We start from the raw sequence: 22,914 nt of genomic DNA, 5'->3' as shown, positions 1-22,914 counted from the left end.
GAGGGAGAGAGAGAGAGAAGAGAGAGAGAGAGAGAGAGAGAGAGAGAGAGAGAGATCATGAAATCCACTCAGTAGACGAGCTGTCCTGAGACCTGTGCTACAGCTCTGGAGTAGAGCACTTTTACCTAGCATGTGTGTAACCTTGGACTCTATCTCCAATACTAAGAGAGACAGAAGGAGGGGAGGGAGAGAGAGAAAGGAGAGAGGGAGAGAAGGGGGTGATGGCAAGATAAACAGAACAAAATTGAACACATCACAATAAAGATAAAAAAAAAATCTAAACTTGAAACGAAAAGCAGAAATGATCAAATTGAATCTTAAGATGCCCAAATATATTCTGGTAAAAGAAAAGGATGGGAAAGTTACATCAAGTAAATAATATTTCCAAAAGCTGAGCTGAAGGGATGAAGTTACTATTACAGAGGGAAGATCTGTGGGGAGAGAGATGGCCATTGGAAATGGGAATATGAGTTTGGAGAGATGGCTCAGTGGTTAAGAACAGTGAATGCTCTTGTAGAGGACCTGGGTTTGGTTCCCAGCACCCACATGATGGCGTGCAATTTTCTGTTAACTCCAGTTCCAGGGGATCCCACACTATCTTCTGGCCTCCAGGGATATTGCATGCAGGTGGTGCAGAGATATCTGTGCAGCCAAAACACCTATAAGCATTTCTTATTCTTTTTTTTTTTTTTTAATTTGTGAGGAATATGTCAAAGCCCTAATTTTGTAAGCACTAAGCCAAGAGACGAGTCTTTTTATAGATAGTCTTAGAACAGGGCTTCAGAACACACAAAGATAAAGCAAAAAGGAAAAGCATATGAACTCACATCTCAGTCAGAGCCAACACGTCTCTCCCCATAATTAATATCACAGCCATAAGGAGAATAAATAAGGGTAAAAAGATGGCTAAACACATGAAGCACCGTGAGCTTCAAGTTTACAGGACCCCTTCCTGTGAGGACACAAGCCACACTTCTATCAGCTGCGGAATACTGGACAACTCCCAAATATTTAGAAGCTAAATAAAGTCTTTTAGCCAATTGTCGGGTGAAATAAAAAAAAGTCACGAGGAAACTTAGCATTTTGATCTGAATGAAAATACAACACAAGACGCCAGTGTTCCCGGCATAGCTCCGACTGTGGAGAGGAGGATCTGAGGCATAGCCTGTCACTAAAGTACGTGTCCTCCAGAATCTTCAGGGTAACAGCATGCATCCTCAAATAATCATCAGGAATTAGATAAATATTAAACCAAAACTCAACGGTAATGTAACAGAAAGAGAAAAAAAGTAGAAACCAACTATGCAGACTAGGAATCTCCTTCATGCCCAATCAAGGAGAGAGCCCCTGCTATACACTTCAGGTGGTTTGCGAGGCTCTTGAAGCAGCAGTCACAAAGTCACTGGTGAGCACTCTGTGCTGCCACAGTGAGAAGGCTCCCAACCTGAGGTCAGGGCGCAGGTGGACTCTAGCATGTGGGCCTTGGATGTCAGCAGCAAAGACTGGCTGTGTTTGCTATTGTAGGAAGGCACATCCCTGGGGTTTCTAGAGAGTCCCAAGGAGACCTGCTCTTAATGCGAATGGCACCATCCCACAGGCACAAGGCCTGGATGTGTTAAACGGAGAGAGACGAGGAAGTTCCATAGAACAGGTCTTTCCTTCTCTGCTGTCTGAGCACATGGTGTAAATGGATCACTCCATCGTGCCCCCTCAACCACCATGGCCTGAAGACTCTGAAAATGTGAGCCAAGGCAAACTCCTCCTCCTTTTAACATTGCCTCTCTATGTGCCATAGTGGTGGAAAACTGGCCAGAAGTCAACTTTTCCAAAGATGAATGCCAATGAGTGTGTCCAGGCCTGTGAGAAAGTTCCAGCTAAACCAGAAGGTAAATGACTGGGCAGCTTCCTCCAAACTCTCTCTGGACTTCACCACAGAAGATCTTGGGAGTCCCAGAAGCAGGAGGGCCAGAGTCTACAGTTAGGAGATGAATGAGGAGGTTCTCCTGGACTTCCAGGGACTACTGTACCACATGCTAAGCCTGTAGCTCACAGTACGAGTGTTTATCTAGGGGCCTTGCAGACATCCCAAGACATCAGCTTCATCCCTGCCCCACCCTCCTTCCTGCTCAGAGGACTGCCTGGTGCCTGGCACTGGTTTGGCTCCTGGTGAAGTGTCTTTGTGGTGGCCAGCAGGGTCCTGAGAGAGTCTGCATAGGCTTCAGAACCTTGATAAAGTCAATGACAGTATGTGATGTTCCGAGTCAGACTGGTCCTGAGGTATGGTATTAGGGATCTCTGGCAGCCTCAGGATTGGTTACTGTGTGGAACAGGATTGTAAACACCTACTGTGGGCTTTCCTGTCCCTGAGGTAAGGTCATCTTGGTTCATCCTGATGCCTGAGGAGGCAAAGTTGGCCCCAAAGTACCTGCAGTCTTTAGAAGCTCAGCTTAATTTGAAACAAATTTCCATAATACTGGTTTCCTTGTGGGAAAATCAGCTTCAGAAATGCAAAAACAAGAGGCCAGCGAGGGCCTAGAATGATCCACCTTTGGGCATAATGTGAACACTTTCTGCAAAGGAACTAAAGAAGACAATTCTCAGCATTTAAAACAAATTGTGCTGATGGCTGATATTTCCTGAAAGATCCAGGCTGCTGCTACATAGAGGACAAATCAAGCAGCTGGCACAAGCTCCCTCGGGGCTCATCTGAGGGACAAGGAACAGCCCCAAGCACACTGCCAGAGCTCTGAGGGAAAATTCCTGTCCTCAGGGGAACCAGGGAGCAGAGCAGAGTGTGTGCTCTGAGAAGCAGAAAGCATCTGAGGCCTACGGAGACGGGAGCTTCCCCAGGCCTGAAATCCCAGGGAGGGCAGGAGTGGGGGGTGGGGGGCACTGGGGGTGAACCTCCTAACTCTACTGGACAAATTCATCAGAAAAACACAGAGCAGGGCCCTGAGAGTAATGGGTTGGTGTGGGCACTGTGCACGCAGGGGTAGGTGTGGTGTGGGAGGGCAGAGAATCAGCTGCTGAAAATGGATACAATGGCCCTTAATGGTCACAGGAGGAACCACAAACCGTGAAAGCCCTGCTAAAGTCAGAAAGCGGAAAGGTCACATGTCATGTCTCCAGTCTGCACCAAGAAGAAAGGATGCCTACCCAACCCTTGATGTAGATCCTGTGCCCCGCAGAGGCTAAGGATGCTTCCCTCCCCCCCATCCCCATCCCCACCCCCATCCCTGTGCATCACAGAACAGAGGAGCCACCACACCACAGGCATAGAGCTGAACACCTGCCAGACACGGGCCAAAGTCCCTTCTGTCCTGGGTGTGATAGAACAGCCCCTGATAGAAGGGTGGGAGACGTTGGTTTAGAGACATGCACGGGTTCCGAGAGAGAGGCCAGACCTTGTGGAGATGCCTACAGAAGAGGATTTGGAAATTTACTAGAGAACCACCAGGATGAACAGACTTCAAACAACAGGGTCCAGGACAGACAGACTTCAAACATCAGGGGCACCCAAGTAGATGGGGGGGGGGGGGGGTGGAGTCTAGGATAGATGGACAGCCCTTTCTAGCTTAAAGCCAAGAACCCAGAGTCCCCATTGGTCTCCAGAAGCAATGGAGTGACTGTACCACAACCAGGCCACAACCTCTGTCTTCCTGATGCCCATGGTATCCATGGCTCAGGTCACCATAAGCCACCTCTCCCATAGAGGCACTCCAGGTCATCCTCTCCTCATCCTTATGTGAGGCACCAGAGGGTCCCATGGGCTGTGGAACAGACTCTAGGTAAAAGATTCTGTCTGTTTCCCTGTTCTAGAAAGGGAGGCAGCCAGGGCTTATGTGTCTTCCTATTTAGGGTGTCCTAAGTCTCAAATCTCCATGGAGGAACAGAGACCCTGAACCCCACTTAGTGTCACCCACACAGCCTGACCCCAGGCAGGAGTCACCCCCACCTAATGCACACACCGTGAACCCCCTTCTGAATTCTACACCTATGCCAAGAGGCCTCTCCCTCTGCTGATACGACTTTATTCGTTTTATTGCCATTAAGTGATTATTCTCTGACTCATGCAGAAACAGCTTGCTGTAACTCACGATAATGCGTATGAGCAGCGTGTTTAATTTAAATAACTGGGTGTTTGGCACCTGAGTTTCCCCTACTTACAGGCAATGCAGCTACAGTATCTTTATTGCTAATAAATTCACCCAAACCCACAGAATTTACAACCAGAATTCTGCCTTCTAAAACAAATTTGATTTTTTTTTCTTTTTACTTTTATTGCTGTCGTACCAGCAATGAATGGTGTCTAGAATAAAGAAAGTGAGACTCCAGAAAGTGACCAGGACAGCGCTCTGTGGACTGCATCCTATGCACACAGATCTGTTGCTACACTGGCATGCCTTATTCAATTTCCAGATGTTCTGAGTGTTGTTACTGTAGAGTCCCCACTGACTGAGGAGTCCCATCTTTGCCCCTCTCATAAAACCAACAACGACATACCCCTTTCTGCTCCATGCCTGTCACAGTGACACAGATAGTTGTGCATGTGCACTTTGATGCAGGCTGGAACCAGAACTGTTGGGGCGGTGCTCCCAAATATAGTCCTGAGTGGGCTGTGTCCTTTTCTGTCCTTCTGGACTGGCAAAGATGACAAGGTACCTGGGACTGTCCTCTTCGGATTGTGTGTGTCTTGGCTTGGTAACAGTTCCTTGGTGCACCTTTGGACAAGACGTTTGTCTGGTCACTGGACATCCTCTCTGTTAGCTGAATGAAGACTGTTGCAGTGTGCAGTGTCCCGTGGTGAGCTGCGGTTGTTGTCATCTGTACAGTCACGCTGAGTCTGAGCCCTCACTCCTCTGCCCCTGGAACCCGTTTGCCTCTTTCATCTCTGCTCAACTAGCCAACTGCTTCCAAAGGTTTAAAGTACAATATTTGGTGACAAAAATCAACTTTAAGAAGAAGGGTTCATTCTGGCTTACAGTCTGAGGGTACAGCAGTCCTTCTCAGTGGGGAAGGCCTGGCTGCGGAAGCAGGAGGCCGCTGACCATGCTGCATCCAGTCAGGAAGCAGAGAGATGAATGCTAAAGCTTATCTCTCTTTCTCCTTCTTTTTCAGTCCAGGACCCCAGCCCAAGTGATGGTGCCACACACAGTGGGTCCTCACAGGCATGCCCAGAGCCTCCTTTCCTGGTGATGTTAGTTTGTCAAGTTGACAGTATCAAGCATCACACTAGTTTAGTTAGTACTTGAGACCCAGAAGCTCAGCACAGCCAGGCTGGGCTCACTTCAGCATCGTAGGAGGCTGGAATCACTGTGGTCCACTCTAGTCCCAGTAGATGTTCTCGGGAAGACCATGTGTCCAGGTCATCAGGTCATGGCCTTGTTCATCTCCTTGTGTCTGAGTGATGGAGGACACTATTTCTTGCTGGCCATAAGCTGGAACTACTCTTTCTCTGAAGTTCCTGACACACGGCCCCTGAGGTAGGCTGTCAGCTCACAGTATGGCTCCAAGTAGGTCAGCTGGAGAGGAACAAGTGACCCTCCTATATTATATAATATATTATCTTAAAGTGCTATATCTAACACACAGAGGAGGGGAGGGGAGGGAGGGGAGGGGAAAAGGGAGAGAGAGACACACAGAGACAGAGAGACATACACAGAGACACACACAGAGACAGAGAGACACACAAACACACAGAGAGAAACAAAGACAGAGAGAGACAGAGAGTCACACACATAGACACAGACACACAGAGAGACAGAGACAAAGAGAGACAGAGAAACAGAGACACATGCACATAGACACACACACATACAAAGACAGAGAAAGAGACACACACAGAGACACAGAGAGAACACAAAGAAACAGATTTTTAAAACACAAGCAATAGGGACTTGAAATGGCTCAGCAGTTCAGTACTTGTGGCTCTTACAGAAGACCTTAACCTATGTGAGGCGGCTGCGAGCAGCTTCATACCCAGCTCCAGGGGTCTGATGCCTCTGGCCTCCAAAGACACCTACACTCATGAGCATACACTCGCACACTCATGAGCACACACACTCACACACTCATGAGCACACACCCACACACTCATGAGCATACACACCCACACACTCACAAGCACACACACTCACACACTCATGAGCACACACCCACACACTCATGAGCACACACCCACACACTCACAAGCACACACACTCACACACTCATGAGCACACACCCACACACTCATGAGCACACACACCCACACACTCATGAGCACACACACTCACACACTCATGAGCACACACCCACACACTCATGAGCACACACACTCACACACTCATGAGCACACACTCACACACTCATGAGCACACACACTCACACACTCATGAGCACACACCCACACACTTATGAGCACACACCCACACACTCACAAGCACACACACTCACACACTCATGAGCACACACACACACTCATGAGCACACACTCATGAGCACACACACACACACTCATGAGCACACACACACACACTCATGAGCACACACATTCACACACTCATGAGCACACACCCACACACTCATGAGCACACACATTCACACACTCATGAGCATACACACTCACACACTCATGAGCACACACACCCACACAATCAACAACAGACATGTATTTACTTACTTTGTGCATGTATGTGTGTATTTGAGTGCACGTATGTGCACCAGTTGTGTGCAGGTGTCTGATGAAGCCGGAAGATCTCCTGGAGCTGGAGTGCCAGGCAGTTGTCACCCGCCCAATGTGGATACTTAGCCCGGGTCCTTTGCAAGAACAGCATGTGTCCTTAACCAGTGAGCTACCCCTCCAGCTCTCATAATTAAAAATAAAATAAATCTTAAACAAAATGCAAACAATAGAAACTGCCCATGAGGGCAAACAATTGTTGTTTAACAAAGAGACTTCAAAATAGTCATTATGAGTTATGAAGATGCTCAATAAAGAAAAATCTTGATTAAATTAGAAAATGCAGGTGTGTAGATAGTAGATAGCATCAATAAAAAGATTTAAAAAAAAATTAAGCTGCAGGGAGTAAAGTATTTGGCTTGCCAGTGTGAGGAACCGAGTTTGATCTTAACAACCCACATGTAAAACTAGACACAGTGGCATTTATAATCCCAATAATGGTAAGGGAGGAAGTCAAAACAGGCGGGTCCCTGGAGATCATGCCAGCTAGCCCAGCTTATGTGCTGACGTTCAAGGCCGCTGAGAGGCTCCGACTCTAAATTTGGTGGATGGTGCCCGAGAAACATCTGAGGTTGTCCTCTGACCTCCACAAGGGATATAGGTACATCCCTCTCCACCCCTCACAAATACAGAGAGAGAGAGAGAGAGAGAGAGAGAGAGAGAGAGAGAGAGAGAGAGAGAGAGAGAGAGAGAGACCCTAGCAAACAAGCAGAAAGACTGAAATGAAAACTTCAACAGAAGCCCAGCTGTCAGGGGAGGAAGGGGTGGGGTGGGAGAATTAGACCTATAAACAAATACTTTGGAGTCCAAAGAACAAGGTACAAAGGATATGTGACAAGGGAAAGAGCTCAGGGACATTTAGATAATGCTGTCCTGCACATTTGGATAATGGAGGGGGTGGGGAGCAAGAGAAAAACGCTGGAAGAAATACGATTGAAAGCTCCTCAGGTGTATCAGAGAACACTAATCTGTATCCTCAGCAGTCACCGACTTCCAAGTGGGGCCAACAAGCCAGGACTGACTTTGACTGCTGATGGCTGTCCAGGACAATGCCCATAGCCAGAGCTGTGTTTTGGTAAGGAGACATTCCTGTAGCAGAGCAGGGGAATGAAGCCATCACCTGAAGATGACATCACCTTTGACAGCTACACAGCCCAGGGCTGCTGAGCCTCAGCTGGAAGTCAACACTGAGATTCTGATCAACCTGAGAGGAGATCACAACTGCCTGGTTCCTGCTCATTGGCAGGACCAGCCGCATCCAGGCTCGGCAAACCCGGTTCATAAAGTTAGACCAGAACTCCCTTCTGCCCTAGACTCCTCTCTTGGGCCTGAAGATATCCTGCGGATCACAAATGACAGGACACAAGCTTGACATCTCTAGCTGGCATCATTTACAACTCTCTGCTTTGCTGCTTAGATGGTGGGTCAGAGTCCTGCTCAACTTTACACAGATAAATCAGACATGCAGGGAGTGTTCATGCAGGGAGTGTTCATGCCAAGCCAGCAATCCTCCAGCTCAAGGCACCAACGGGTCCTATCCCATGCCACCTGGTGCTGGTGGTTCTCAGCTTTCTGCTGGGCTCCAGCACCACACAGCGGATACTCAGGTTCTGCAGCTGGCCTCACTAGAACAGCTACCTGTATATGAGGCCGTGATGAGGGGCAGGCTCAGTGTGCAGCCCGTATTTGCTCCTGTGCCCACTCTGCTGACCTTCACAAAAAAAAAAAAAAAAAATTCCAGGATTAAAGTTGAAAGATGCAAGAAGAAAATGGCAAGCCGGTAAATCAGTGTGAAGGCTTTGAGAACCTGCAGCTGTCCTACTGTGTTCCCGGGGAGCATGGGAGAGCCTGCCTGTGCTCTAGAAGGAACTGGCTTGGCTGTCATGAAGCACTTGAGTGGATGGGACATGTGACAGAGTATACAACTGCAGAGGGGACCAGGATGCTGTGAAGGTCCCTGACGCTGGACACCTGCTGCCCTTCCACAGCCAAGTTTCTCCCTATAAAAGTCCTTGAGAGCAGCCTGCTACTCTCAGGACAAACTCACACTGCTTGGACTGGCCTGAGAAGGTTCTCTGACCTGCCCACTGTCTACTTGCATCTGCTCAACTCTGCTCTCCCTCCCTCCGGTGGTGAATCCCTGCACCACAGCCTATGAGACTAGACTCCTGGCTTCTGTATACATCAGGCCTGTTACTGCAGATCCGGCCCCTCCTCCCACTCAGAAACAGAAAGCTCACATCCAGATCTGACTGCTGAGTGCTGAGCTCACGGCTGTCTGTTTGTATCAGGAGTCATCAAATCCACATGCCACCGAGTCTTTCTCTCCCTCTCCATCTGACCCTTGGCTTTCTGGTGAGCTTGGTACATTGTCTATAGCATCCCCAACTTGGGTGAGGTGGACTACTCCCTGTGAACCTTCATCGAGGTGCTGTGTCCTCTAGGAGTTCTGTGAGATTCTTCTTCTCACCCAGTCCAGGACTTCTCATCCCACATCTATTATTGCCAGAATCCTCAGCAAAACCAATGGTTTCAAACAAACAAACAAACAAACATGGCTTCCATATGTCTTTCCAGTCAACTATCCCTCTATTTGCTGGCTGTTTAACCATCTATCTTGTATCTATCTACTTAGTCTTTGGAGGCAGGGTCTTACTATGTACTCCAGGCTGGCCTCAAGGTCTCCGAACTCCTCCTTCAGTCTCCCAAATGCTTTACCTACAGGTGTATGCCAACAGACACCACAGCCTGCTTGAACTATTCTTTTCTATTCATTCCTGGACATGACAGGTTCAGAAATGGAGGAACCCATTGGAACATTCACAGAGAATGGCTCACCTCACCCAAGTTGTGAATGCTGCAGACTATGTCCCTGGCTCTCCAGCAAGTCATTTGCAGGGTCAGAGGGAAGGAGAGAAAGGAGACTCGATGGCATGCAAACTTGATGGTCCCTGATGCAAACAGCCAGCTGTGGGCACAACACCCAGTCATCTCTGGACATGAACTTGTGTTTATGCTACAAGGGAAGGCTTCCTGAGCTGGAGAGCTTCTGGTTCCAGTGATGTGAGGCAAGGCCTCACTACTGAAGGGTGGGACGCATGTGCCAGCAGCAAAGTGACAAGCTGTTTGCTTTAGCACATTTTAGAACAAGGGGACTGGCTTACCTCACTGAAGTTGGGGATGCTGCAGACAATGTTTCCAGCAAGGTGGAGTCAAAACAAGATTGGAAAACATCTTTCCTTTTCTTTTCAACGCTAGGGACAGATGCCAGGGCCTCATGCATGCTTGGCAAGAACTCTACCTCTGAGCTACACATCAGCTTCAGGGACTTTTGAATATGGGTGAACGGTTAGTCACCCATTCACAAATTAACATATATATGGACAGAATTTTATAGGATTGCCTATCCCTGCAAAAGAAAATATTTCGTAAAGAATATTCTGTAATTACGTCTCAGGCTCTTAGCTAATGTCAAGTGAGGACTATTCTTTAAATAGTTTTTCTTTTAAATGATAAGGGATACTGTATTCTTCTTTTTAAAAAAAAACAAGAATGTTCTTTATTTGTATAAAGCATTAACATTTTCAACAGTCTCCAGTCACTTTCAACAAACTCTTTAGTGTCTTCCCTCAACTATTTAACATTATCCAACTGTTACATCAACAGGGTTTCTCTGTGTAGCCCTGGCTGTCCTGGAACTCACTCTGTAGACCAGGCTGGCCTTGAACTCAGAAATACACCTGCCTCTGCCTCCCAAGTGCTGGAATTAAAGGCGTGCGCCACCACTGTCAGGTACTCTGGTGCTAAACTAAGACGGTGACAGTGCCTAGAGCAGTGGGTGGGGAGAAGGGAAGGGGCAGACACTCTCGACGCTCCAGCGGTGGGCGGGGCTAGATTCCTCAACACCATCACACTTACCTTAAGGTTCAGAGGTGTTTTGACATTCTCTTTAAAGGACAGGAGATTAGGACTAACGGCTCTGAGGAACTTGCACTGTGGGATTCTGTGTAGGTTATCAAGGCCCCTCCTAGACTGGAAGATGAACTTAAGTAAAAGGGGGAGAAAGCAGGGTTGGGAGGCAGAGGCAGGAGAGATGGAGAGCCTGGAGAAGATGAAGCCTCTGGAACTTGTCATGAGATCAGGGAATGAAAAGCCACAGCCACAAGTCTGGGAGATGGACTGGAGGAGAGAGAGAGCCTGGGATTTTATGCCTCCCAGGAGGTGGCACTAAATCCTACCTTAGCAGGCGCTGAGCTACCTCTAAGACTAAACCACCTGCTTTTAAGAATTGTCACCATTCTTTGACAGATTCTAACAGGCACTGAGAATTTAAGCATGTATGTCACAGGAGTGCAGCCACCCCAGAAGACTGAGCATCTACACTCAGTAAAGGACTATAAGCTAATAAAGTGTAGAAAGCAAGAAACCAAGCAAGTACCGCTACCATCAAGTGAAACGATTTCCTTCACTTAGGGCTCTTTATTCGTTTCCTAAAGAGCAACTATTCTGACCATTAATACCCATTGTCAGTTACTGCACAATCAAATAATTTGCCAGTTACTATACAGTCAAACAGGTGACCATGATCAAAGTCCCATTTCCCCCCTGAGCCTTTAGTGCCTCTGTGACTCGGAACACAGCAGGCACCATGGAAGTTATTACTTTTTTGAAGGGGCAGGGAAATGGGATTAAAAAAAAAACTAGCTAGCCATATACTTATGTAAACAACTGATACCAAACTATACAGTCATTCAGAATCCCTTATAGCAAAAAGTCATAAACTCCAGGTTGATGAAGCAAAGCAGGTATGATGGTTTGTATATGCTCGGCCCAGGGAGTGGCACTATTAGGTGTGGCTTTATGGGAGTAAGTGTGTTATTGAGGGTGTGGGCTTTAACCCCCATCCTAGCTGCCTGGAAGTCAGTAGTTTCTAGAAGCCTTCAGATGAAGATATAGAACTCTTAGCTCTGCCTATACCATGCCTGCCTTGGACACTGCCATGTTCCTGCCTTGATGATGATGGACTGAAACTCTGAACGTGTAAGCTGCCCCAGTTAACTGTTGTTCTTTATAAGACTTGCATTGGTCATGGTGTCTGTTCACAGCAGTAAAACCCTAACTAAGACAGCGGGTTTCTGAGTCTGGGAAGAGCTGGTTTGGATCTTTTGTCCAGGTTTTAGTTTGATCTCAAGCGTCTGTGCTGAAGACAGCGGTGCCTTGCAGGGAGAGGCATCACATAAACATGGCTCAGGATCTCAGGGTGGTCCCTTCCACGGTGCCACGGTCTGCCCTCTCTCTCTACAGTTGCCTCCTCCTCGTCATTCTGTCCTTCCTCACCCTGTTCTTGTCCTTCTCTTCTACATCTGATTTTTTTTGTCTTTGTCCTTCTTTTGCTCAGAAGCTTCCTTCTTGCCCCTCTGCTGCCACCCGTATGCTTCTAGAGCATCTCTCGATGGTGTAAGGAACAGCTGGAACCCCATCTCTTCCACGGCTAACAGCACATCACTGGCATTGAAACTTGTGCTTACTTTTCAGTGAAGTTATCCACACAGGATGTGGCACACAGAAGGAAGACACCAGCGGGCAGGAGATGGCACTTTGGCTTCCTTGGAGATGTTAATGCGGTCCAGGAACACCTCCTTGATGATTCTAGTAATGTAGGTGGTATTGGGCAGATTTTGGTTCTCAGGCCTCTCTGCGACTGATTGCTCGGGCTTCAGGCCTGAGCGCTTCCTCCATCTCAGGCATCCTTCAGACAGTTCTGGTGCTTGGACTTCCCACGTTGCTAAGATCTCAGGAATTTTGTTTTCAATACTGACTTTTTGTTTGTTTGTTTACAACAAATTACAGGGTAGTCAACAAAAAGCAGTTGTTTGACAATACTGCTTGACTATATATATGGCTAATTATGTGAGTTTCTACCAAAGACAAATTCAAAAGAAATCTAACTTTTATTAAAAATTGTGTCCCCAACATGGCTGGTGATAAGTTGATTACCTTCCATGGAGCATACAACAACCAACAACAAAGCATTCTATGTCATATTTCTTCTTAAAATGGAAGAAAAAATAAACAGGCCTGAAGACCCCCAAACTTGGGAGACCCTCACTCAAGTCTCAGGAAGTCACAGCCACCCAAAAACTTGCAAGACAACGTACCTGGATGCAATCAGCAGAGGCTTTATTGGGGGAGTTGGCCGGCCAACTGTCAATTTGTTTGCCCACGCAGGAGCTGAATTGACAAAAGACCAGCTGGCTGAGGGGTTTTTTAAAGGGGAAAACCACAAACCAGGGGAATGAGGAGGGGGGTGAGGGGTTGCTAAGGAAATATAACATAAAAATAGCGGAGAATTCCAGAGGAACCCAACCTAAGGGAGTCAGGGTCATGTGGAAAACACTCTGTATACTCATTCTTCTCAAAAATGTGGTCTTGCCCTGTCACTTGTTCGACTATTTCTCAGTTGTTGCCCTGTCATCGTGGTTACTAGTTTCTCATCCCCACCTAGATGACTCACATTCCTCTCTTCCAGTTCCTGAAACCGGCCAGTCTACATTTTTAGCTTGCTTCAGAGAAAATTTTCTATGTCCTTTAAAGAAAAGCCTAAAGAAAATCCTGTATATATTTTATAAAATGATTTTTATAATTTTTCACTCTACAGGCCTAGACAATAAACAAACAAGAAACAAGTTTCAATATGACAGTAGATTGGATTCAGCTAACCATGGCCTCAATTTCACAAAACCAAACGGTGAAACTGACTGTGGGTATCATTAAATACCCACTATGTGATTCTGAAAACCATCTGTATTTGATGCAGACATTGGACAAAGTACTTATAGCAGACATGGTTTCAAAAGCCTTATCCGAGTTGTTTGGTTTTTGGACCACAGGACAGGGGACTGAGGTGCATATTTTACATATCAAAGCAGACCTGGCCTCCAGGTTCTCCCCATCCTTTAGTCCCTGCTTGGCATAGCCTGCTGCCAACCCTGAACTTTCCAGCCCTTTCCAGAGGCTCTTACCTCTATAATCCAGACATTTTGGTCTCTTCTCCTCCCTTCTCTCTCTTTCTCTTCTCCCACCTCCACCCCTCTCCTCATGCTGACTTCCCTGACCTCTGTCCAGTGAACTCAGCAATAAATGAGTAGGTTCCTAATGAACCCACCTTTAATATATTCTAATCTGGCTCGAATTGACTCTTTTCACTGGTGGAGACATAGTTTATCAGTGGTGACCTTTGAAGATGCTTCACAGTGCTGAATCAGGGGCATGTGGGCTGAATATCCGATCCCAGTGATAGGGGGCCCGGGTGAGGGAAGAGAAGATGTGGACAGACCAGGTGGAGGTGAAGACCCCCATACTCGGGAGACCCTTCCTCAAGTCTCAGGAAATCACGACCACCCAAAGATCACAAGAAACCGTACCTGGATGCAATCAGCAGAGGTTTATTAGGGAAGAAACCTGGCAGCCAGCGGTCTCACCACGCACTCGCGAAGGAGTGGGGTTCGACCCCAACATTCAATCCGTGGAGGGTTTTAAAGGGAAAAACCACAAACCAGGGGAGTGGGAAGGGGGGTGAGGGGTTGTCAAGGATACAAAACATAAAAATAGTGGAACAATTCAGAGGTACTCACCCTAAATGATTAGTGTCATGTGGAAATCACCCTGCATTCTTCTCAAAAATGTGGTTTTTACCATGCCATTGTGTCCTATCCTGCCATTTACCAACTACTTCAGATTAACTATCTTCACCTCTTCCTGCTATAGCCCCACCTAGGTGGCTTGCATCTTTTATCTGTGGTCAGGAATGCCTTCCTGCCTTGGGCCTTTTCCACCCATAGGCGGCCTACTGCCTGAGGCTTGATTCAGGGAATAATGTCCTCCACCCTGAATGTGCTCCAGGGAAGTGAAGGCCTGAAATCTTATTTTCAGTTCCTCCTTCTGGAATCTGCACTTTTCCTGCTCAGGTCTAAGGCAAAAAATCTACACATATTTCATAAAATGGCCTTTATAATTTTTCACTCTACAGAGGGACCAGGGGCAGTTCTCAGCATCACCTGGCCAGCTTTGCAGGTTCCAGAGGGCAGCTCAGCAGATAGACTGGGAGAATCTTAGACCCAGGAGCAAGGCTGTGAATGGAGACTCAGACCTCACAGTAACCAAGAAGGAGGAGCCTAAGAAGGACAGGCTGGGGCTGGGGGAGGCAAGTGGGCTCTGTGTCTGTGCCAGGGCCACTTGTTATAGCCCTGGCTGTGGAGCTGAGCACACAGGAGGAAACACCTTTAGAGTCCTGGAAAAGTAATTTGGGGTGGAGAGGTTCTTTCCCCTTGCTCCTAAATAATTGCCGAGTGTTTCTAGGCCCACTCTAGCCTGTTTTAGCTCCCAAATGAACTACACTGAGACCTAATAGATTTTATTAACAAGCTGGCAGTCCTAACTGGGCAGATATTCATTTATTCTAACCCTACAAGGCCAGCTTGGCTAGGTCCCAGCCACATGGTCCTTGACCTGTAATCTGAGTCTTGCTCAGACTTGTTCTACTCCACATGCATCCTCACGGTGACTCCACCTGGTCTCTCCACATCTCTTGCTCTCTTCCCTCACCTGGAACCCACATCACTGGGATTGGATATTCCGCCTTCCCTCTTCCCTCTGCCCAGTTATCAGATGAATCAGCTCTTTATTAACCAATCAGAGGTGATGGAAAACAATTTTTACATAACAGTGAGACCAGAGATGCTTGACTGGGACCAGATGTCTGGGCATAGAAATCGGCAGCTGAATACACAGTGCACAGACCCATCCCCCAGAAGAGCCCAAACAGCCGGCCCAGCCAGCCCAGCCTCACAGGACACTTCCTTAAGTCTAGAAGTTCCTGTCATCAGCTCATGAGGCTAAGGGGTGGTGGCCAATCAGAGTCCAGAGCTGGATTCAAAGATGGCATGCCAGTGGCCTCCTGGATGCACCCTCAGTCAATTGCATGTCAGCTATGGCCTTGAGCCCTAATGACATCTCTGCAGGGTACCCTGGGCTCTAAAGTCCTGTTAGGTCACAGAGAGCTATCCTCTGTCCTCCTAGGTTCTGTGCAGGACAGGAGGGCAAGAAGGTATGTGGCCCACATCAATGGCTCTAGCAAGGTCTAGTGTAAAAATATTTTTCAAAATCCTGGCACAGTTTTTTTTTCTTTCCATTTTTGACCATTTATTGTCCCATATGAAAGACATATATAACCTTTATATTTTTAAATATACCTTAGGCAGCACAATAGCTGGGCAACTGTCTACCCTCCATGTTGTTAGACTCCATTTTCCTACTGATAACTTCGAGTTACTACTGTAGAGTGAAAAATTATAAAGACCAATTTATAAAATATATACAGGCTTTTCTTTAGGCTTTTTCTTTAAAGGGCATGAAAAATATAGAAGGATTTTATGACCCCTAGACCTGAGCAAAAGAATGCAGGTTCACTAGTTCCAAGAAAGCGGAACTGAATGTAAGATTTCAGGCCTTCACTGCCCTGGGATACATTCTGGGAGGAGTACATTATCCCTGAGTCAGAGGACACTTGCTGGATTAACATTCCTCAAGCCTCAGGGAAGAGAACCCACCTGTAGGTGGGGAAGGCCCAAAGAAGGAAGACACATTACTGACCACAAAGAAAAATGCAAGTCATCTAGGTGGGGCTGAGAAACTAATAACCATGATGACAGGGCAACAACTGAGAAATAGTCGAACAAGTGACAGGGCAAGACCACATTTTTGAGAAGAATGAGTATACAGAGTGTTTTCCACATGACCCTGCTTCACTTAGTTTGGGTTCCTCTGGAATTCTCCGCCATTTTTATATTTCCTTAGCAACCTTTCACCCCCTCCTCACTCCCCTGGTTTGTGGTTTTCCCCTTTAAAAAGCCCCGCAGCCAGCCGGTCTTTTGTCAATTCAGCTCCTGCGTGGGCAAACGAATTGACAGTTGGCCGGCCAACTCTCCCTAATAAAGCCTCTGCTGATTGCATCCAGGTACTTGTCTTGCAAGTTTTTGGGTGGCTGTGACTTCCTGAGACTTGAGTGAGGGTCTCCCGAGTTTGGGGGTCTTCACTACTTAATCATTTCTATGTTCTGTCTGTGCTACTCTTAAGTCCAATTTGGTCATCCCACATGTCCATGCTTTTCCTGGCCCAGCTATTCTATTGTGCCGCTCCTCGCTCCTGTATGCTCTTCCTCTTCCATGGTGGCTCCTTTCTCTCTCCTCTGTCCTCTTCCTTGTGGTCTCAAGCGGGGGAAACCTAAACCCCCCTTGTCTATGTCTCTTCTCCCCAGCTATTAGCTGCTGGCATCTTTACCAATTAGAATTAACTGGGACAGGGTCCCTCAGTGTCTTATGTGTAGACTTTCTTGTCTTTGGGGCAGTTTTAGGGGACCCAAATTAGCATTAGAATACAAGCAGCATTAGGCTAGCCCACTACATTTCCCCCTTTTGTCCAATTAAAAAGGCCCTTGAACAATCTAGTAGAAATCCTTAATGAGATCTTACATCTGTGGGGCAAACTCGAGGCAACAGACAGGCTAGGAGTCTGGAACCCAGCAGTGGACCTCAAACACTGCTGGTTGTATTGCTGAAGTCCTCCTGGTCCCCTTCCATCTTGGTAACAGGAAGTGACACCCAGGTGGTTCCAAAGTAGAGAAGAGGGATGGGGTCCACGGCATCTGGGGTTCTGGGCCTCTTCCTCTCCCTCTCTTCCACTGTGCACAGCTCATCCCGAGACTCGTGAGCACCCCTGCTGTTGGGAGGCATCCTAAAACTTGAGGCCTCCTCTGGCTTCAAACTAATTCCAGCACCAAGACTTCACAAGTGAGAGCTGCAGTGGGAGGCGGAGGTCAAACACCATAGCCCAGACACCCATGCAGCTTAGTGCACTCAGTACCTTCCTTGCCGATGTCCCATCTCCCAGGACCCCTCTTCCTTTGGCCTCCCTGAAAGGGAGCCCATCATAACTGAGTAAAATAGGAAATACCCAGACTTGCTGTGTTAGTTGTTTTTCTTGGTTTTGTGATTAAAACAAAAAGTAAGCCAAAGAGAAAGGGGTTTCTCTGGCTCTAGTTCAAGTACAGTCTGTCCTGGCTGGGAAGGTGTGGTGGCAACAGCTTGGGGCAGACGTTCACATTACATCTGCAGTCAGGAGGCAGAGAAGCCTGAGACCATGACATTAGAACCTCAGGTAGGTCATTTCATTCCATGCCTCTCTGTCTGGTCATGTACATGAAGAGACTTAGACCTGGAGTCTGAATGTATGATCAGGGGCACGTGGGACTCAAGAGGCCCTCTTGCCTGGCCCAGGTCACCAGATCACCAGACTGGTGATACAGCCCAGTTCGTAAAGCTTCCCAGGTCAAAGCTGGACTAAAGAAGACGATCAGCACTCTGGTCCCTCTCACTAAGTCACAGATACCTAGAAAACCACACTTTTCAGATGCCTTGAACCTGAAACACCAGTAGGCACATAACCATAGTAACTGTGGCAGTCTGGAGTCAAGTGTCAGGTCTTTATTACCTACCTAGAGGTAGCTGGGAAGGACAGTAGCTCTGCCAGCCTGGCACATGCTAGAGGCAACCCAAAGGCTCTGTTCTCTTGGCTTCCCACTGGTCCTGTCTAGATGCTTCTGGGAGCCTCTAAGGCCAGAGAGGAGGCCCAAGTACTGCTGACAAGAGGGTGGGATGCTGGCCAGTTTAAAAAGGGAAAAGATGATCTGGAAGTGTTTAAAGGAAGAAAGTAATTATACCTGTTATATGTATATTCAAAAAGCTTGGCAGCTTGGAACTCAGCCCCGGATCTGCCATTTCTTCCTATTTCCTGTAATTTCCCCTACTATTGTCCAGGGCTCCCTGAGGCAGCTCGCCCTTCTCCCAGATGGTCCCTTCTCCTCAACAGCTGTTGGTTCCCAACCAGCCCTGCCAAAAGACTCACTTTAGGCCAAGGAGAATAGCGAAAGGGGGTGGCTCCTAAGTCTTAGGGAGCACTAAGCATTTACATCAGGGGTCATCAGGGTCACCTTGCTGGCCACAATGCAGAGACTTGACAACAGGCAGCTGGTAGCTGGGTAGCTGCATGAGGAATCCTGAGGGCAGAGGTGTCTGCCACATAAGATCCAGGGCATCTAGCCAATTCATTGTATGGACCTTGAGATTCTCTTTGTTCAGAGCCCACCTCCAGGTTGAACAACCGGGACATCCAGACCTCCTCAGGGTCTGTCCTCAAGACTGCACAGTACAGGTCTCAGGACTCTGGACGTGCTCTGTGAAAGCAAGAGTCTATTGACAACAGCAAGAGCCCCTGAAGAGATGGATTCAAGGGCTGAACTCCAGCAGGACACCTATGCTACAGAGAGACACTTCCCACTGGGCTGTAACCAGAGGGTATTGTTTGGGCATGGGCCGTTCATCCTTAGCTGCAGCTATGTTCACCTCCCAGAGAGGCAATGTGACTCATGTGGCCTTTAAAAAGATGAATCTGAGCTGGTGGTGGTCTGGGAGGCAGAGGCAGGGGGATCTCTGCGTTTGAGACCAGTCTGATCTATAGCACGAGTTCCAGGATAACCAGGGCCACACAGGGAAACCGTGTTTTGACAAACAAACAAACAAACAAACCAACAAAAAAAACCTACCACTACCACCAACAAAAACAGACTGGAGAATGGTCCTAGGTGGGAGCCCTGTGCTCAGGTACCATGGCTAATAGGGTACCAGCTAATGGGGTACCTTTTCACCTCCTACTGACACTCTTAGGAGCTCAGATATAAGATGTATGACCACTAAGGAGGCAGGGATATCAGCAGTGACTCCTGGTCCCTCCCAAGGCACAGTGTACAGAGCACAGGGCAGGAAGCATATTCATATTTGGATGTCTCTACAGAAATGTCTCTACAGGACCTCTGAGCTGCTGTGTGCAAATGAGCATGTAAGAATGTTGGAGCCTCCTTCTCTTGGTGGCTACAGTTCCTCCATGAATTACTCCTGTCTTGTGACAAGAGTGAGCTCAGGGCTTGAAAGTTGGCTGTGATGCTGATCAGTAAGGCTTCTCTCCCACCCCAGTGTGGCCTCTAACTCTCTCACAAGGAAGGAAGTGTCCTTTCATTACCTGGGTTTCACCAGCAACAGGGTCTGGGGGCAGCCATTCATTCTCTCCAGCCCAGTCACCGAGAAAGTCGGAGCTGAACCAGCCAGTGCATTAAAAGGTTGACAACACAAAGACCCTTGTCAAAAATAACTGTTATGACAGAGGGCTTGTAGGATGAGGTGATTAAGGGCAGGGGCACACATCTGGCCATACCTCTGCACCTGTGGGGCCCCTACCAGCTGTGACCACCCATTTCCTGTATAACCACCCCTGGATCAGTTTCCAACCAAGAGGGTCCTTCCAGACAGTGCTGTTTATTCCACTGGGCAGCTCTTACCCACAATGAAGCTTTGGCTCTGTCTCACCTCTCCACTCCTCCGTTGTGCTTCTAGCAACCTGAACCTCTAAAGGTCAGCCTGAAGGATGGAGCCAGGCAGATCTGTGCAGCTTCATGCAGGGAATGCCAACTACGTGGACTCCCCGTGCCTCCTGCAGGCAAGGGCTGGTCCACAAGCACAGCTTCAATTCGAAGCTGATCTTGCATTTCCCTGCTGCAGGCTGTGGAGAGGACTGAAGGGTGGGGAGTGGTAGTGATGTCTGAGATGGAAGATCCCCACATCTGAATCTTACCATCTTCTGGACTGTGCCTCCTGGGACTGTGAGGAGGGAAGCCAGTGTGTGTGTCTTTGTCTCAATCTGGCTCCCAGGTGGCACATTTCATTTCTTGCCACTGACCTGCTGACTGAGGCCCCATTCACAGCCCACTGCTATGCTCCCACCCCTGGAATGCCCTGGCTCTGGGCCCCTCCACTCTGCCATGAGGCTACTGAGTTTGGTAGGAACACAGCCCCCCCCCCCCCTTCTAATCTACACAGCATGAAAAAGATTCTACTGCTCTTGGCACCACCCTTTCTAGGAAATTGGAGGTGTAAAAGATGTTTGATTGACATCCTGTCAGAATACTAAAAAATGTCATAAAAGCCAACCACTTATGGGTGCAATGCTATCATGCTTGAAGATCCCTTGCAGTAAGCCTATATTGGAGATCTCTGGTCCTAGGGTGTCTGGTGAGAATTCCAGAGAGAACAGGACACACTAAAATTCATAGCTTGGGCCTCCTGACAAGGAGCCCAGGACCATACAGCTGACAAGGGTACTTTCCCTCAAACTCTTGTTTTATCCTAATCCTGGGTTTGCCTTCTTTCAGATGACCCTCCCTCTAAAGAAACCCAACAGGAATAAAGGACCCGAGGGCTGAGGTCCTGGTAGAAGCACTGACCTCAGGGGCTGGCTTTATATTTAGATGTAAAGCCCAGTGTGACCCAGCTCTGAGCTGTCTCCTTTCAAAGCCCAAGTTATAGCCCTAACCTTGCTGACCAGCTCCAGGGCAGGCCTGTCTCCTTGGCGCCAGCACATACTGCTCACAGCCAATCCAGAAGTCCGTTTTCATAAACAGAACACAGGATGTTTCCAAGCAATTAGGAGCCAGCAGGCTTTAGAAGAGGGCCTGTATACAGCAAGAGAACATTGTTCATTCCTGTTGCATTGCACAGCCACATACTTACATCAAAGTGTAGCCTGACTGTAGGTCCTTGGACCCCTTGGTATCCTTCAGTGACCACCCAGTCACATGCTGCCCTCACTGGACTGCTTTGCCTGGTGAGCGGCTATTTGCCGTAGAACTATGGCTGTGTGGTGGGTTGCACTTGGCAGTAGTCAGATACCTGGGGAGTATGCCAGCTGCTGCCAGGCTGTGCTGGCTGAGCCTAGCTCTGCTGAAAACGAAGGAAACCATGAGAGCCTTAAGTCCATGAGGACGTCCTCTGTCAACAAAAACCACACAGAACCAGTGTTGAGACAGTGCCTTTCCTGATCCTCAGAGTGCGGACGCTGCCAATGTGGGCTATTCAAAGTGCATGGTTATAGTTCAGCTCTGATCCACGTTTTAAAGGGCAGTAGGTGGTTTGGTGAAACTGATGAGGTACTGCGTTGAAACCAGACCAGAATATCTACCAGTTTTCTCTCAGAGTTTCACCCTGGAGATTGGATAAGAATACTCATCTTCCTCTGCCTAACACAGAGTGAACACAGGAAATGGGCAGATGGATTCCTGTAGCAACACAAATCACAGGTGTCACACTACACCCAGGGAGTAGAGCCACCAGGGAAATAAGCACGTGGACTCTGAGGGATGAAGTCTGTGCTGACGTGCTAGCCAACCATGACTGAGCATCTACTGCTGACAACGCTGTCATGCCTGCTATGTGGGTTTTCAGGGGCAGCAGTGCCATCCAGCCAGGGACAGTAGGTAGAGCCAAGATAAAAACGATTTCTTTTTCTTTAACCCTCTCAAGGGGCTCACAAGCTACTCAAACCACCAAATTCCAGGGCTGGCCTGTTTCAGAAGCGGAGGGGGAGGGGCAGCAGGCAGGTAGGTGGCAACAGCAGTAAGGCCAGCTTTTCTGGAAGAAAAAAGTGCTCTCTTCTGTACTGTCTAATATTGACCTGCTCCCCAACATGTTCTGTGCGTGCCTGAATGGAGCCCAGTGCTACTAGGGAACTGAGTGCTAAATTTCATTAAGTTTTAATTAAGTTAAATGTAAGTTACATGTGCTCAGAGCAGCCCCAGCAGGGGTCTCGGTACAAACTCACAGCATAGGACAGACAACTTAAAGGAACTCCAGAACAGCAGTGCAGACTGACACCAGCTCATAAGGACTATTCCCCAGCTTCCATACAGGTGAACAATAAGACGCCACTGCTCTTTTCACTTGGGACTGGCACCCTCATTTTGGATAACAGCATCCGTACCCATATTCTGTGCTCAGCTTGCTCTTCAGAGATAAGAGCACAGAGGCCCCAAGGGCGGCCAAGGAGTGAGCCTGCTCTAAGACACGGTTCTGCTAGTCTGTGGTCATTCTTCTTTCCCCTTTTGCTCTAATGTGCTGTTAAAATAACAAATGCTTCAGAAAAACAAATGTTTCAACACGGTGTGAGACCCAAACTGCAGGGGAGGGCTGGAGGGGAGGCTGAGCTCAGCCACCAGGCAAAGGTGTGCCATGCAGACACAGGAGGAGGAGGAG

At 48.0% G+C, this 22,914-nt stretch overlaps 1 long non-coding RNA gene across 1 annotated transcript; it reads right to left on the bottom strand.

Moving 5' to 3' along the window:
- Nucleotides 1–4,254: 4,254 nt before the first annotated feature.
- LOC143434764 (uncharacterized) lies at nucleotides 4,255–7,406 on the bottom strand. Its single transcript, XR_013104520.1, has 2 exons — nucleotides 6,662–7,406; nucleotides 4,255–5,522 (listed from the first exon to the last, which is right to left on the bottom strand). It is a non-coding gene; the product is annotated as an uncharacterized LOC143434764 (long non-coding RNA).
- Between the last annotated feature and the right edge of the window lie 15,508 nt (nucleotides 7,407–22,914).

The sequence above is a fragment of the Arvicanthis niloticus genome, chromosome 17 (genome assembly GCF_011762505.2).
Source record: "Arvicanthis niloticus isolate mArvNil1 chromosome 17, mArvNil1.pat.X, whole genome shotgun sequence".
Taxonomy (NCBI): Eukaryota; Metazoa; Chordata; class Mammalia; order Rodentia; family Muridae; genus Arvicanthis; species Arvicanthis niloticus.
The sequence above is the reverse complement of the archived record's forward strand: the minus strand, read 5'-3'. Positions and strand labels throughout refer to the sequence as shown.